Source organism: Echinops telfairi, unplaced genomic scaffold (genome assembly GCF_000313985.2).
Source record: "Echinops telfairi isolate 266 unplaced genomic scaffold, ASM31398v2 ScPeMD7_7473;HRSCAF=8511, whole genome shotgun sequence".
Lineage (NCBI taxonomy): Eukaryota > Metazoa > Chordata > Mammalia > Afrosoricida > Tenrecidae > Echinops > Echinops telfairi.
Window position 1 is genome coordinate 427688 of NW_022111377.1, and position 8171 is coordinate 435858.

The window sequence follows — 8171 nt, forward strand, 5'->3', positions numbered from 1 at the left end:
GAAGTAAAGTGGCGGTTCTACTCCACTGTAAGGTGGATCAGAATCCACTCGATGGTTTGGGCTTTGGGAGAAAACAAACAAAAACCTCACCTACAAAGCAGAGGAGGGACAAGTCAGAAGCACCAAGTTGCCCACCCTGCTCATGCTGGAATAGTAAGTTGAGTTCTCTAAAGAGGCAACACCAGTGACCCTTGTCTGTGCATGCATCTATCAAGCAATGGATCAGACAGTTGTAGAAGTGGCTAAGTCCATCAGCTGTCAGCTGAAGGCTTCTCTTGACTCCTGTAGCTGCAGGGGCTGACAGAAAGGAAGCAGGAAGATGAAGCAGGAAGCTCACAGCCTGGTGGATGCCCAACGGAACGAATTCAACATCGGTGGGCCAATGGTGACATCTGGGATTGGCAAGCGATGTACCAGGCAGTCAATGAGCCAGATGCAGTATGTGCTGCAGCAGAAGTGAGCTAGCTTCCACACACTGTTCTGTATTAGGAGACCACACCCTCAATAAGACCTCCCTCAATTGTCATCAAGACTGTGACAGAAGATCCCACCAGGAAACTGACCACACTATGAGTGGGTCGCCCCCACCCAATGTTTTTTTAACAAAGCTATGCATTTAGCTTTTCTTTTTTTCCAAAACAACCTTATCACCTTCAAAGGACTCTCCTTTACACTGAATACATTTGCCCACTGTGATTTCATTCTTGGAAACATTTTTCAAACTCATCTGTTTGGATGGCTGACAGCATTTCCCTCAGTTTTGGTTCACCTCTTCCATGTCACCAAATCACTGTCCTTTTCTGTCCCTCTGCATTCGAGGAGACAAAAAGAAGTTGCAAGGAGTGAGGTCAGGTGAGTCAGGTGCCTGGGGCAAGAGAGGCATGCTGTCTTTTGACAAAAACTGGGGCACTCAGATGACTGCATGAGCTGGTGCATTGTCGTGGTGGCAAAACCAGTCCTCCGTTTACCACCAATCAGGCCTTTTTGGTCGCACACTGTTGTGCAATCTTTTCAGAACCTCTAAATAGAAAGCTTGATTAACAGTCTGACCTGGTGGAATGAAGTCCAAATGCACTATGAGTCGACATTTTCATCCATTCAGGAAGTTGACAGACGTCCAGATGAGGTTTATGGGAGCAGAGAGCTACATCCTCATCCTGTGGAGCGGCTTATGGGTCAGCACTGCGGATCTTGCAGGTAGCTACCCAAATGCTTCTCCCACAGCCCGACAAGGCTCCTATCAGAATCACAAGCTCCTTTTGGAAGAGGGGGTGTGGCTGTGGGTGAGCTCCTCCATGGAAGCTTACCCTTTTCCTCTGAAGAATTCAATGTTCCTTTTCAAGACACAAAGGGAACATGATTTCTTTTTAAAAATCATTTTATTGGGGGCTCTAACAGTTCTTATCACAATCCATCTATCCTTCCATTGTGTCAAGCACATTTTTCATATGTTGCCATTATCATTTTCAAAACATTTTCTGGAGCCCTTGGTATCAGCTCATCTCCCCACCCCCTCCCTTTCCCACCCCCTTTCTATCTGAAGAATTCAAAGTTCCTCCTCAAGATACAAAGGAAACATGATTTCTTGAAGCTTGAAACTTCCTCAGGGTAACTGAAAGTCTATCCATCATACTTGCTGTTGTTGTCAAACAGATGCCAGTTCCTGGTGGCTCTCTGTGCTCCATCAACTATTCAAGATTCTGAGAAGGAGATTGCAGGACTTCACTTCTGTGGGGCATCTGGGCGGGTTTAAATGGCCATCTTTAGTAGTCCAGGACTCAGGTCATTAGTTTTGAACTCTCCACCACCACGGAGCGTGGCCCACCCTCCCCTTGTTTCTCTTCCACCACACCTACTTAGGCCACCACTCACAGCCCAGGCTCCATACCCCATATCTGGTCAGGAGAAGGCTGAGATGTTCCTGAACACCAAGAGGGGAGGATGAAGTGGTTGACAGTTTATTGACGCATCCTCAAAGACCTGCACATCTGGACTTCACAACCAGGTGTGCCCCTCTCCTTGAGTGTTTGCTGAACTTACTGACTCCCTTCTAACGAATACAACATGGCAGGAGCAAATGGATGGCCCCTCCAACTTGAGGATATAAAAAGACTTGGGGACTGGTGCGTAAGTCTCCTTCTGGGCTCACTCACAGCAGGGGAAACCAGCTGTTGGGTTGTGGGCAGCCCTGTGGAGAGATCCTGGGTGACAGTGTGCTGAGGCTCTCAGGGCAATAACTGTAGAACTCATGCCTGCAACCACCACCTCAAAGAGTTGCCAGGCGATCTTTCCACCCACCTGGGCCTTCAGCTGCTGGCAGCGCAGCCCACAGGGCCTGGATTCCAATCGCACGATGTCTCTTGAACCCGCGGCACCCCGCAACTTGGAATCCTGACCCCAGGGAATGGGCAGCTAATATAAGAAGAAAGAGAAGATGATAAGAGTTGGGGGAAATAACAAGACCAGGGACAGAGAGAAGGACGTGGGGGAAGAAATATTAACAACCACCATGGCAGAGTGAGAAATGGGAGGGAACCTGGGATCCATCGCCAAGCTGCCACCTGCCCGCCCTGGAATCCTCTGCCATTTCTTAGCCAGGTGGCTGGGCAAGTCTTGCGATCTCTCTGTGTCTCAATTTCCTCACCTATAAAATTGGGATTGTAACGAGATCTAGTGAATAGGGCTGTGGTAGTAGCTGATGGATTAATGGAGTGTTTACAAAGGTGTCGACACACAGTGCTTTCTTATATTGTGATTGTGAGCTGTCACGTGGATTCCGACTCACGGAAATTCTATATGGGAGCAGATCACCGGGTCTGTGTTTGCTCAGAGCCCCTGGTGGGCTTAACCCACCTTTCCTTTGGTTAGCACCCTGCACCCTGGGGCTCTTTGTTTGTTAAGTGAACTCCCAAACCACTGCCATTGAGTTGATCTGGCTTCATAGGGACTTGATAGGTCCCAGTCAAAAGCTCCATTGATTTTCCTAGGCTAAAAATCTTTACAGAAGCACACGGAAGGGCCCAGCAGTAACACTACGGTTCTCAGCCATGACCAGCATCTCCAAGTCCTTCTCTATCCCCAGCGAGCTTAAAATGACACCTTGCCTTCTCAAGACATCTCACCGAAACCTTTCCCCTCTCTTCATTGTTCTGTTGGTGCCACTGCCAATGGGGGGAAGCACAGATTTCTTTTAGACGTGACCAATTATTTCTGTCCCAAAAGTTTATTACCGTGGGATTCCTTGCTTTGCTCTGACTTTATTTACCTTCTCGTGTGGCCGCAAGTCTGTCCCTCTATCTCTTTCTCTCTCTAGCAATTCTCTCTGTACTTTGTCTTCCAATCTCCCCTCACCCTGCCCCCTTTGCTCTCATTCCAATCTAAACACCAGGGCAGGTCATTAACTCTAATAAAACCTGTTAATGGAAACCCACGCTCTGGGACCACTTACCTTGTATTCCCGTTCTAACACACACCGCCATGTCTCTCTCCCACCAAGCTGCTGGGGAGTTTCAACTGCCAATGTTTAGGTTAGCAGCAGAGAGCTTTCACCACTGTGCCACCAGGGCTCCTAAAGTGAGTCTGCACCACAGCGGTTCCAAGAGGTGGTTGGTGCACTGCTGCTGAGCCAGGCCCGAGTCATGGTGACCCCCTGAGGCAGAACACAGCTGTGCTCAGTAGGATTTTCAGGAGACCACACAAATCATAGGCTGGGGGCTGTGCAGTGAGTGGGGATGGTTTCAGTGGCCCTGTCTGTGTGTCCGCCTCAGCTTTGGGGAGGAATGGCTCTTTGTCCCTCTTTACCCACCACCAGAGCATGGGAGGGTTGGCAGATGAGCCAGGGAGCCTCAGAAAGCTCAGAAGAAGGTCGGAGGAGGATTGGGAAGGTCGTAAAATTAGTTCCGACAAGAGCATACCATATGCCGGTGGAAGCAGGTCCTGGGAGGCCAGGGCTGGAATCAGCTGCAGGATCTCTGAGGAAGGCGGATTCTCATTTATATCCCAGGTCAGATATTTTTAGTGGGAGTCTCCTGGCAGCTCTTCCGTCCTTGACCTCCGGGTGGCCTGCTGGCCCAGGCCATGTGATGGTTCTCACCCTTGGCTGCCTGGAGAATGGCCGAGGGCACCTTTGAGAACCACCCACCAACCATTGGTCACCAGAGTCTGAAGGAAATGGCCTGCGCATGCTCATTTTTGAAATGTCCCCCACAGTGATCGAAGCACCTGGCGAAGACTCCATGTCACCCTTTGTTCCTGAGTGCGGCCCAGCGGCACCACCAGAGACTATTAGGAATGCGGGGTCGCTGACGACTCCAGACCTGCATTTAGGAGCTCACTTACTGAGAGGCTCTGGGCGGCTGCGCTCTGGGTGGGCGCACGGCACGGCCCCTTCCCCAGACCTCTTCTCCAGCGGAGACTGGCGAGAAGTAAAGCGCGACCCTCCCCCTCGCCATCTCTGGAGACCATCCTTGTGGTAGAGGTTACCTTCCAGATGCAAAGACTTCATTTCCTCATCAACCCTAGAGGGAGCTGTCTCTTCCCTCCCACAGGTGCCAGAGACAAGCACCTTGGGCTAGGTAAGCACAAGTCAGCTGTTTTCCAGGCTCTGGAGCAACTGGCCCTCATTAGAGGGGTCGGTCAGCAGAATGCTCTTCCGATTAGCCTCGCAGCTCTAATCCCAAGTGCGCCTTCTTGCATGTGCCGAGGCCAACAGCCAGGCCACCGTAGAAATCTCCAGGTCTCTGTGAGCCCAAGGAGGGTAATGTCCCAGTGAGCTAACGACATGCTAAAGCCAGGCGTGGGGAATCAGAGTGGCGGGGGAAGAGACAGTGGGCCAACAATTGGACCCAAGAACTTCATTTCCCTGGTCCGCTGAGACTGGCTGGGAAGAGTTGGTGCCTGCCGATGGAAATAAATTAGGAAGATGAGCTCATGCTAAACACAGTTCCTCTGTAGGGAGGCTGGACGAAGATCAATCAGAGCCCAAGGCACTTTTCTGGACCATAAATCAGTGGCTGGAAGGGGGTGATTTGGAGCTGGAAAAGCCTGCGTGTCTGGGAGGAAAGGCTAACTGACTGTCTGCACAGAACCCTCTGGAGTTATTAATCAGAACCAGAGAACAGACAAACCTAAAATCAAAACACCACCCCCTTCTTCTCCTCCCACCCCCCACTAAAAACTATCATTATTGTCTGCATCTCTGATCAAATCTGGCTGCTGGGACACTTCCTCTGGGAAACGGAAACACCAAACGCTCTCTGCCATAAGCAGATTCCATGGAGACTCAGTACCCCACAGGGCAGGGTGGAAGTGCTCCCAAGAGTTCCCCAGGCTGTAAAGCTTTACGGAAGCGCACTGCTTTGTCTTTTGCCAGCAGAGTGGCTGGTGGGTTCGCAGCCCCCACCCCCAATGCCTAACCCTCTGTGCCACCAGGGCACTTGAGAAATGGAGCAACAGCACCGCAGACAGCACATGGATTTGCTACACCGTCACCCCCTGGTTCTTTCCACAGGGCTCTGGCTCCTGGACCAGCTGTGGAGCCAGCCGGAGCTATCAGAAGGTAAGAAACGTCTCTTAGAGCTGGGCTCTCCTGGTGGACTTTCAAATGGAAACGGAATCAATCATGTCGCTCCTCATCTCAATAACCGTCAAGGGTTCCCTAGTCAATCAATCAGGTTTACCTTGTGTAGCCTGGAGTCCTTGAACCCCACCACATCACGTGAGGCAGTGCAACAGAAGTGGTTGTTTGGTGTGGCTCTGGATGCGTTTTGAGACTGCTCACACTTAAAGCCAACCTTGGGTAAACTGTGGAACCATCAGGATCCCCAGAGCCTCTTTCTTGCAAGGCTGATGTGAGGATTTAATGAGGCATCGCATGTGTTGTATTTCACGCATCCGTAACACAGTGTGTGGCCAATACGTGCATTATTACTAGTTACTGATGGATGATGTAATAACAAGGTCCTTCTAGTCCACCTTTCTGTCTCTCACCACTGTTGGCCCACCCTTCGTGCTCTTGCCCCATGAAATATGTGCTATACCACTTGCAGTCTGTGTGGCCAGCCTCCAGGTGCTTGCTCAGTCCCTACTAAGCTCTTCCTGTCCAAACTCCACCCTCCTTCCAGGGTCTGCTCATAAGCCCCTTTCTTCCTGCAGCCTCTGAGCGTAGAGGCCCAGCATGAGCCAGAGTCCACGAGGATTGCAGGTGCTCAAGAACTGTTGAGTGAGTGAATGAACAGAAGCTACGACTTTGTGGGTTCTAGTCTTTGGTGGGGACCAATAGAGGGGATAGATTGGGCTGTGGACTCTGAGAGCCCTGAAGTTCACTGTGGCCAACGGACCTGAGTGAAGGGTCAGTTCTTGAGCCTCTTCATCTGTGAAGGAGATAAGGGAGCCCCACCCATTGTTCGGCAGCGGTCATGCCTTAAGGTCTGTGAAGTGCTCCTGTATGTACCCACCCTTTCGTGGTAGCTTTGAAGGTCAATGTTCTTCTCATGTCCCTGAACAAAGAGCAGGGGAAGCCCCGCTGGGGCTTGGGCCTTGATGCTGAACTCTTCTTCGCCTTCTTCCTCCAGCCTGGAAAACCAGGTAAAAGGTTTATTTATTTGCCCCCCAGTGCGGAGTCCAAGGCCCCAGGCCCTCTTGGCACACACCGGCCACAGACCTGCAGACGGTACCTTTGTATGAATTGGGAAAAGAAAACAGCATCTTTCTCTTGAGTGTGACTTGGCACAGAGGAGACTGGAAAACAGACCGTTGTGTTCCCTGGGACGGAAACACTTGCATGGTGTGTGTGTGTGTGTGTGTGTGTGTGTGTGTGTGTGTTTGCGTGCACACACTCATGAAGAGACTGTGTGGTTGTGGTGCTCTTTGGAGAGTGTATTCTGGGGGCTCAGCGCGGGTTTTGTAGCCCTGCGTGGGAAACAGGGAGAACTGATCCGAGCTCTTGGTTGTTTCTCAGAGGAGACAGCACTGGCATAAGCCAGGTAGGCACACACTCTTGAGAACACAATTAGCCTGGCCAAATGGCTTGAAGTGCACCTGCACTTCAGAGGCTCTGTTGGGGGAACTTTCCCCTGTAGAACAGTTTTGTGTTACGGTTATCCTCCTCTGGGGCTTTGAGAGCCAGGGTCCACGCGGCTTGTCTCCTCTTTTCGCTGGTCCTGCTGTCTGCCTGGACGTGCAGGGATGGCTCAGTCCTGTTGCTGCACACGACGACACGAGCCTAAGTCTTGTAGTTCGTTGTTGAGAAACTTGATGTTCAAGGTGTTCTGGTCATTGCCAGATATTCAGGAGATCACATATAAGGTAGGTGGAAATTTTGACATGTGTTGAAAGCTTGGAGTGAACATTTCTATACAAGTTGACTATTTGGGGGGCCACAAGGAGTTTGAGCAAAAGTGTCTGAAGGGCAGGGGGTCTGGGCTGGTCTGTGTGACATCAAGCCAGGAAAAGTTTGAACTTAAATGTGTCGGTTCTCAAACCCTAGTAGAAGCCACCCTTCTATCAGGGTTAAAGGAGCCCTGGTGGCGTAGTTGGGTGTGCTGCTAACAAGGTCAAGAGTTTGAAACCACCAGTCACTCCAGGGGAAAGATGAAGCTTTCTACACCCATAAAGAATAACAGTCTTGGAAATCCACAGGGGCAGTTCTACCCTGTCCTATAGGGTCATTAATAGTACTCCCTCAAAAAAAAAATAGAGTACTCCCTCAATGCAAGAACACTGTGTTCTATTAAATTGGCATTCCATGATGCTCACCTTCCCGACATGATCGCCAAAGACAAAGCAGGTGAATAAGCAAATGTGGTGAAGAAAGCGGATGGTGCCCAGCTATCAAAAGATATAGTATTTGGGGTCTTAAAGGATTGAAGATAAACAAGCGGTCAACTAAAAAGCAACAAGCCCACATGGAAAAAGCACACCAGCCTATGTGATCATGAGGTGTCGATAGGATCAGGTATCAGGTATCAAAGAACAAAAACATCCTATCACTGTGAATATGATATGAGATAGTTAAGGTTTATTGTGCCAACCTGGCCAATAAACACATGTGGGATTAATTAAAGAGCGGAGAGATAAATGGCTCAGTGAGCCTCACCTTTCTAGGTCTCGGGTCTCTTGTTTTCTGATGGTTGGACCAGGATGCAGCTGCCTTAGTCAGTTCCCTGCTTCAG